Source organism: Pongo pygmaeus, chromosome 13 (assembly GCF_028885625.2).
Source record: "Pongo pygmaeus isolate AG05252 chromosome 13, NHGRI_mPonPyg2-v2.0_pri, whole genome shotgun sequence".
Taxonomy (NCBI): Eukaryota; Metazoa; Chordata; class Mammalia; order Primates; family Hominidae; genus Pongo; species Pongo pygmaeus.
The window spans coordinates 51873991-51883055 of NC_072386.2; the positions used below are offsets into that span (position 1 = coordinate 51873991).

The window sequence follows — 9065 nt, forward strand, 5'->3', positions numbered from 1 at the left end:
CACGGGGGAGGGGTTAAATAGCCTGGGAAGGATAGCTCAGCAAAAGTGCTATTAATTATTTCTACTCTAGTATAAGTGAGCTTTCAGTTCTTTCTTGACGGTGGGTTTTGCAGGGTGAGTGGGGGTACTGGAATCTCATCTGGGAGGATGGGTTCTTGGTGAGGAGTCTTGCCTGCTTAATGATGTTTCTCCAGGTTGGCCCTTTCCCTTACTGAGTAAACAGTGGCTTGCACTGATAGGGAGACTAGAGGAACAGAACACTCCTCACCCAGAGATCCTATTTCCTTTTGAAAATGGCCTCAAGCAACAAGTCTATGAGGAAAATGTTCAACTTCATTGATCAATTAAATGTAAATTAAAACCACATTCAGCTACCAATTTCCAACAGTCAAATTGACATGCTACTTCACGACTAGTGAAAATGTGCAATTCTGGAGGGCAGTTTGGCAATATCTGTCATAAGCTTTATTAAAATGGGCATAGACAACAGAAATGTATTTTACAAGGATGTCCAGTATGGTGATGTTTATAGAAGTAAAAAATTGGAAATGATCTAAATACCTAATAAAAGATTTCAAATAAAGTACAGTAGATCTATACTACTGAACTATTATTCAGTCACTAAAAATGATATAGGTAAATATTTATTGACACCAGAAAATGCCCATACTGTATTATTATGTGAAAGAAGCCAGTTATAAAATAGAATGATCCCATTTTTGTTAATTATAATAATAAAAGATATACATATGTCTGCTAAGTTTTGATGACGAATACATATAGCTTCTGTAATAGGAAATTGTCTTTTAAAATTATTTTTTGAAGGCTCCAAGAAGCTCCACCCAGCTTCCCAAGGGCAGGCAAGCTTTTGACCTTCCCTCTGATCCTTACATAATATATCAACAGTAACACTTGTTGATATGTAACTGCATCCAGAAAGGGAAGGAGAACCTGTGCCAGCCCCAAACAAGGTCATCTGGGGACTCTGTCCTCTCCCCTGCTGGACACACCCTCATTTTTGTCACCACTGAGTAGGGCAGGCTTTCCCCTCCCATTCTTATCATTTTCATTTTCTTATCTCAGTAAAACAACAGTAGCCTTGATGCAAGGAGTAATGGGAAACTGTCTTTCCTATGGTTTAGACATAAGAATGTTGTAGTGATGGAAAGGGAGTCCTTGGGATATGCCAGATCCCAGGTTCTGGCATCGTGTACTTTAAAGTCATTGGCAACATTGCAGAAACTCCTGCTTTGAAAGTATCGCCTTTAAACTCTGTTGCAAAGTGCAAAGGCACTGAAGCTGCCCATCATTGGAAATGTAACATTTCTAACATTACATGTCTAATGAGGCCTTTAAACTGGCAGTACTAGCCTAAGATAGCAGGGTCTTGGTCCTTTCCCTATGAAGACAAGGTTTCTTGCTGCTGTAATTATTGGATACTAGGGGTATTTCCATTGCCCCAAGAGCTGGGTTTCCAAACTCAAAGCAAAAATGGGCTCAAAAGAAACTTTCTCTGAATTTTTGCACTACCACAAACAGATGTTTTAGTCTCTTCCTCTTGCACATAAATCTCTATCTGCTCCATTAACACTGCCTCATTTAAGAGAGACCATTGGATTCTGGCTTTCTTATTGCATTTTATTGGATTGTCACACAGTCTTGGTTGGGGCTCCTGGGACAAGTCCATTTATAGGACCTGAGAACCAACCCATGGCCCCAACAAGTAGACACTCCTTTGGAATGAGAACTCACCTTGGTGATCAGTTGTGGGCCTTAAGGATTAAGCCGGTTAATCAAGGATGACCCTTGATGATAATACAAGGGTTTTGGTTTAGGCACCAATGTTATGTATAAAATGAAGAAATGTGATTTTTAGCCTGACACAGTGGCTCATGCCTGTAATCCCAGCATGTTAAGAGGCTTAGGCAAAAGGATAGCCTGAGGCCAGGACTTTAAAACCAGCTTTGGCAACACAGAGACTCCATCTCTACAAATAATAAAAAGTACAAAAAATTAAAAAATTAGCTGGGCATGGTGGCACACACTTGTAGTCCTAGCTACTTGGGAGGCTGAGGTGAGAGGATCTCTTGAATCCAGGAGTTTGAGGCTGCAATAAGCTATGATTGCACCACTGCACTCCAGTGTGGATGACAGAGTGAGACCCTGTCTCTAAAATAAATAAGTAGGCCAGGCATGGTGGCTCATGTCTGTAATCCCAGCACTTTGAGAGGCTGAGGCCGGAGGATCACCTGAGGCCAGGAGTTCAAGACCAGCCTGGACAACATAGGGGGATTCCATCTCTACAAAAATAATTTAAAAATTAACCAGGCATGGTGGCACACACCTATGGTCTCAGCTACTTGGGAGGCTGAGGTGGGAGGATCACTTGGGCCCAGGAGGTAGAGGCTGCAGTGAGCCATGATTGCATCACTGCACTCCAGCTGGGGTGACAGAAGGAGACCCTGTCTCAATAAATAAATAAATGCATACATACATACTTTAAAAAAAAAATTAAAATGTGATTTTTTAAAAAACTCTAACTTTTAAAGGACTAGTGGTTGGATTGTGTCTAGAAGGACAGCCCCTTATTATCTGACCACTTTTGGTAACAGGAGGGACTACACTCAACTGGCCCCATGAAAAGAGAAGGACCCGGAGCCATCTCCCCAGGGTGGCCTGGAGAAACAGAATGAGCAGTCCCCCTCCCCTGATGTTGCTGTTGCACCTGCTGAGATCCTTTGACCTTGGACTATTCTTTTTCTGGGCAGACCAAAAAAAAAAAAAAAAAAAAAAACCCTTCTTCTCTTCTCTGGGGTCAACACTAAAGCTCTGCCTGCACTGGGAAGAGAGTGTAGCCCTAGGGTCCCTTACTGGCTTAGTACTTTCCATCTCCTTCTCTTGCCAGGTCTCCAGAGGCCTTGTCTTGTGGATCTGAATCTCCAGTTAACTGTCCACTTCTTAGTGAGAAAGGAATCTGCTTTTAGTGCCATCTCTAGAAGAAGACAAATAGGTCTTTAATCAAGATTGACACACATGGCTCCTGCTTTCTCCTTGTTAAAAGTGGTACTGAATACCTCAATAAAATAGTAAAAAAAAAACAAAAACCCAGCAAGTATGATTTTGAAAACTCAACCCTGTACCTTGAGTAGAAAGAGTGTAGAATATATTTCCTTAAATCTTTTCTTTTCACTCAAATTCAGCACAGCTAAGGCCAATGATGACATCCTGGGATAATACTTTGAGTTATTAACTGATTTTTTTCCCTCTCCAGTACTTTTTCTTAGCTTTTACACACACACACACACACACACACACACACACACACACACACACACACCCCCTAAGCCATTGTGGGTTCACTGCCTCTCAGAAATGCAGAAACATTTTGACAGAGAGCATAGCTTCTTACTAGGTCCCTGTCTCAGTCCATTTGGTGTGGCTATAACAGAATACCACAGACTGGGAAATTACAATGAACAGAAATGTATGGGCTTGTAGTACTGGAGGCTGCAACTCCAATATCAAGGTGCTGGCATCTGGTGAGGGCTTTCTTGCTACATCATCACATGACAGAAGGAGAGAGAGTGAGAGAGGGTGGAGGTGGGGCAGTGAAATGACCCTTTTATAGGGAACCAACCACCATAATAATCCATTATCATGATTACTGGGAGACTGAGGCAGGAAGATCACTTGAGACCAGGAGTTTAAGACCAGCCTGGGCAACACAGGGAGACTCTGTCTCTACAATTTTTTTTTAATGAGGCCAGATATGGTTGCTTATGCCTGTAATCCCAGCACTTTGGGATGTTGAGGCAGGAGGATTGCTTGAGGCCAGGAGTTCGAGGCCAGCCTGGGCAACAGAGTGAGACCCCCATCTCTACAAAAAAAAAAAAAAAACTGTGGACCGAAGTTGATAAAATTGTCCTTGCAACTTTCATGGCCACTAGAGAGAGAACATGTAGTATGTCACATGTCACTGGTTACGTTATCAGCAAATGGCTCTGAGCTTCATTCATTTACTCACTTATCCATCCATATTTATATTAATGTACAGCTGGCCAGACACTGGAGACATAAAGATGAATGGAACAGAGCTCCTGCCCTCGCTGCACTTGCTGGCAGTAAACTTCATCCCTAAAATACTGACAGTGCATTTATCCCAGTTATAAATATAAATGCTTCCTTCCTTCTTTTTTTTTTTTGGGAGACAGGGTCTGGCTGCAGACAGTGGCACAATTACAGCTTACTGCAACCTCTGCTTCCTGGGCTCAAGCAATCCTCCTGACTCAGCCCCCCAAGTAGCTGGGACTACAGGCATGCACTACCACACCTGGCTAATTAAAACTTTTTTTTTTTGGTAGAGACAAGGTCTCACTATATTGCCCAGGCTGGTCTCGAACTGGGCTCAAGCAATCCTCCAGTCTTAGTCTCTCAAAGTGCTGAAATTATAGACATGAGTCACTGTGCCTGACCAATGCTTTCTTAATAAAGTTGAGCTTATTTAGCATGTAAGAATTCTTTATTAAGATATTAAAAATTCTGGTACTAAGACCTGTGAATACAGGGGTGTGGTTTTTTCAAAGTATATCTAAGGCTGTGTTTAAATTTAGTAAATCTAAATACTTAGTAATGATACACTTGAATGTAGCTATGTAGCCTGGCATAGTGCCTGAGGAATAGCAGTCACTCAGTAAATTATAGTAAATCTCTGTAGTAAGCATCAGCTATGTGCCAGGCCTTATTTGTAAGGGAATTAACATAATTCCTCATTAAGGTGAGAAACAACTTAAGGCTTTGAAATAGTTATGGGTAAGTTGGGATAGCAAATACCAAGCACATGTGCCTCTATTTTCCTTTTTCTCACCCATGACAGGCGTTGTCAACTGATCACAGGTCTTTCTCATTCCCTGAACTTCGCCTCGGAACTTCTCTCCATAAAACATGTTGCCCACTTGCCATTTCTAGGCCAGGAGGAAGAGATTGGAACTCTGGAGAGTCTTTCTTGTTTTGTCTCAGGGTAAGGCTGCATGATTTTCAGATTAGTTATTAAATTCCTCAGAGCCTGTGTTTACTTATCTGAAACTACGGATCATAACTTTACCTAATTATCCTATATGGTTCTTGTAAGGTTTAAATGTTATGAGGGGTGGGGAAGTGCTTTGAAAGGTTAAAAGAACAAGTCACTCCCAAGAGAGTAGCAAGAGCTCCCATAATTCCCAGAAATGAAAGTGTCTTTGCCAGGGAGAGTATTCCATTAAGTCCTGTTTAGAACAGAGAAGATCCCGTTTCAAAAGGACTTCCTGCTAAATAATTAGGAAAAGGAAAAGAAAAGAGGAAGCAAATGGAAAAGGAACACAGAGAGAGGACATGACTTGGAGTCAGAGGCATTAGAGTCAAGTCTAAACTCACCTCTTGCTAGCCATGATGTTTGGAATAGGTTACTAAGCTACCATGCATTACATGGAGCAAACAATAGTCACCTCTCAAGGTTATTGGAAGTATGAAATGAGTTCATGTCTGCGAGAGGCACTAGGGCAGAGCCAGGCATATAGGGACTTGGTGAACTCCCAGCCTCAGTGAGGGGAAGGAACCACTGCTTGAAGCCTGCCTGGTCCCACACAGTACAGAGAATTAGGTGTTGCTATGTTCCCATCCATTCATCATCCATCCATCCTTCCAACTTCTATGGAGCATGACTACTTGATGTTGAACTGGGAGAGTGTGTGCATTGTTGTTGAACATTTCTCTGACCTCAGAACCACCGTGAGGGAAAAGAGGGCCATGAATGATGTGATTTGAGCAGTACCCCAGGATCCCACTTGCCCCACAATTTTACCTTAAGCTTTTGAGTCTCTCTTTGGAGAACTTCTCTTTACCACTCTGACTCTTGTGCTCTGGAGGAGGAGGTGGGCCTCCCTGGGCAATTAAGGGCAGCTATAGGCTAGCAGAATGCATGCCACTGAGTGGAGGTATGCAGGGCACTGTGTGCAGCACAGAGGCTGGGGAGGGATGATAGGAACCCCTGTCATTGAGAAAGTTATTACAGTGAGCCAGGAGCTCTGGAATATTTTGTCTGGCTCCTGTTTGCATGCCCAAGTCTTGCTTGTCCTTGCAGGGTCTGTTCAACATGGTCTTACCCTCCTGTGAGCTCATGCAGTGCTTTAACCTGTCCCTCTCTTTGGAACTTCTCAGCACTGGGACTAGTAATATAATCGTATTTTTGCAAAGACTTGCCTTCATCTCTCATCATTTTTACTTCCCCAATCTGGATTCCAGGCACTGACTCAGAGCCCTTCAAACCATACTCTTTCTTGCCTCCAGAAAGCTCTTGCTGACTATTCTGTGGCCATGCTCACTGCCCTACTTGTTCCCCTGATGAGTGAATGCTCCTATGAGAGCACTAACCCTCCTTCAATGAGGTCTTTCAACCACTTCCCTTTCTTCTGCTCTGGTCTGTAAGTTATGCCAGGACAAAGATTTGTCTTGGGACCTGCCATATCCTGGGCACCTAAAAAAGAGTCTGGAATATAGGAGGTGCTCAAATATGTGTCAGTTGACTATCAGCTCTTCTTTCTGGACTGTGAGCCCTTAGAGAATCGTGTCAACATCTTCTAATATTTTTAAGCCTCTACTAGACACCTCACAGAACATAGCTTATTGCTAGGTGCTTAGTAAACGCTTGATGAACAAACAAATGAGTGAATGAATGTCTTATAAAACGGGCAGATCCCTAGGGATCCCAGTCAAGGCTACAGTTAATGTGGAATGATATGCTGAATATTTTCTAGATCCCCTGTAGATCCATTGTCCACCCTTGCTTACCCTGTTTGGTACTCAGGAAGTTGACATTTATATGATGGTATTGACAGGTTATTTTGACCTCTGGTTGGGTTCAGTCAATGGGATGTACCAATAGATTATAAGTAGGGAGAAGAGTGAAGTCTAGGTATAGTAGATGCTCATCATTTGCAGATTCTATATTTGCAAATTTGTCTACTCACTAAAATCTATTTGTAATCCGCAAATCAATTTTCATGGCACATTCGTGGTCATTGAGACACATGCAGAGTGGTAAAAATTCTGAGTTGCTGGATGTGCACGTGCCCAGCCGAGGCAAACAAGGTGACACAGACTCTGCCTTATTTCAGCTCTCATATTGAAAAAAAAATTGGCCATGCACAGTGGCTCATGCCTGTAATCCCAGCACTTTGGGAGGCCAAGGCAGGAGGATCCTTTGAGCTCAGGAGTTCGAGACCAGCCTGGGCAACACAGCAAAACCCCATCTCTACAAAAAATACAAAAATTAGCCAGGCATGATTGCACAGGTCTGTAGTCCCGGCTACTTGGGAGTCTGAGGTGGGAGGATGGCTTGAGCCCAGGGAAATCAAGGCTGCAATGAGCTATAATTGTGCCACTGCACTCCAGCTTGGGTGACAGAGTAAGACCCTGTCTCCAAATGAAAAAAAAGAAAAAAAAGTCATGGTCCATTTAATGTCATGTTTTCCATATGGTTTTCATTGATGATTTCAATGTTTAAAATGGCCCCCAAGACTGGTCATAAAGTTACTGAAGTGTCTGTCCTTAAGCCCAAGAAGGCTGTAATGTGCCTTGCAAAGAAAATTCTGTGTATAAGTTTTGTTCAGGCATGAGTTACAGTGCTGTTGGGTGTGAGTTCAAAATTAGTGAATCAACAATATATATTAAATAAAGTGTCCCCAAATCAGAAACACACATAAAACAAGGTTATGTATTGATTGGTGAAAATGTGACCAGAGACTCGGCAGACCTAACCCTGTATTTCCTTTAGGAGCAATGGTTCAGTATTTGCTAATTCAGTGTTTGCTGTGACTTTATGGAATGTAACTACCAGCACAGGGCTGAGTTAGTCCCCGCACAGGGCTAAGGGGAGGGGTTGTCTTAAAAGTCTCTCCTTCCCAGAGTAGGAGAGTAACCAGAGTACCAGAGCCAGCAGAGGGTGCCAGAGGTTGGGGCCAAGAAACAAAGTTCTCGGTGCTCCCTCTGGTCGTCTTGGCTGCGCCTTTGGCCACCCCACTCCTCCCAAAGGCAATGGCTTCCAAACTCCTGCACATGGTCATCCTCCGGCCGCCCCTCTCGGCCCAGAAGTTTGGCCTCCAGCATCTCTCCAATGGCCATTTCTTGCAGGAGAACACCAAGGCCAACACCGAAGTTACTGACATGGCAAAACAATAAACAGAGAAGTCTTTCGGTTCCAGACCATGTGATCACACACCTAATGGTGTCAGAGTTGGAGAACAGGTATGCCCAGCACTGGCTCCCAGATGGTTTTCTGAGGACTTTAGGACAAACCGATACCCTGATTTGAAGACAAAATGTATGAAGTGGATTTAGTGATCTGTTTGAAGATTCCATTCGAAACACTTAAAGATTGTCTCAGCCGACGTTGGATTCACCCTCCCTGCAGCAGGGTGTATAACCTGGGCTTCAATCCACCTGGTGTACATGGGATTGATGACATCTCTGGGGAACCATTAATCCAGCAGGAAGATGATAAACTCGAAGCGGTTGCTGCCAGGATAAGACAGTACAAGGTTGTGGCAAAGCCAGTCATTTAATTATGGAAGAGCCCAGGCGTGCTCCACCATTTTTCTGGGATGGAGACTGATAAAATCTGGCCCTAAGTCTACATATTTTTCTTAACAAGATCACACCTATTCAGTCCAAAGAAGAATCAGGAAGATTCTTCACTTGTTCAATTGTTGGTCACTTGTTCAATTGTGTGTGTAGTATTGGTGCTATGTCCAAATTAGAAGCTAGCTGAGATAGCTTGCAGCATCTTTCTAGCTTAAATGGTGAACTCTTAGGAAAACTAATGAGTAGAAAGAGCTCATGAAATGTCCTTTAAAAAGAAGGGCCCCCTGCACATATTTAAGGTATCTCTGCACATGTCTCAATCCCTCCACAAGAAAGCAACTCAGGCTGGATTTCAAACAGCGTACAGTCTAAGCTCTAGCTGATTTTTGACGGTTGTGTTGTTGCTATAGTATCCTTTTTACAAGTGATGGTGGTGGTCTTTGGTTCTCCTC

The 9065-nt window shown here is 43.0% G+C and overlaps 1 pseudogene; it reads left to right on the forward strand.

Moving 5' to 3' along the window:
• The first annotated feature begins 7829 nt into the window (after window positions 1-7829).
• On the forward strand, window positions 7830-8800 carry LOC129043470 (adenylate kinase 4, mitochondrial-like; annotated as a pseudogene).
• Window positions 8801-9065: the final 265 nt, after the last annotated feature.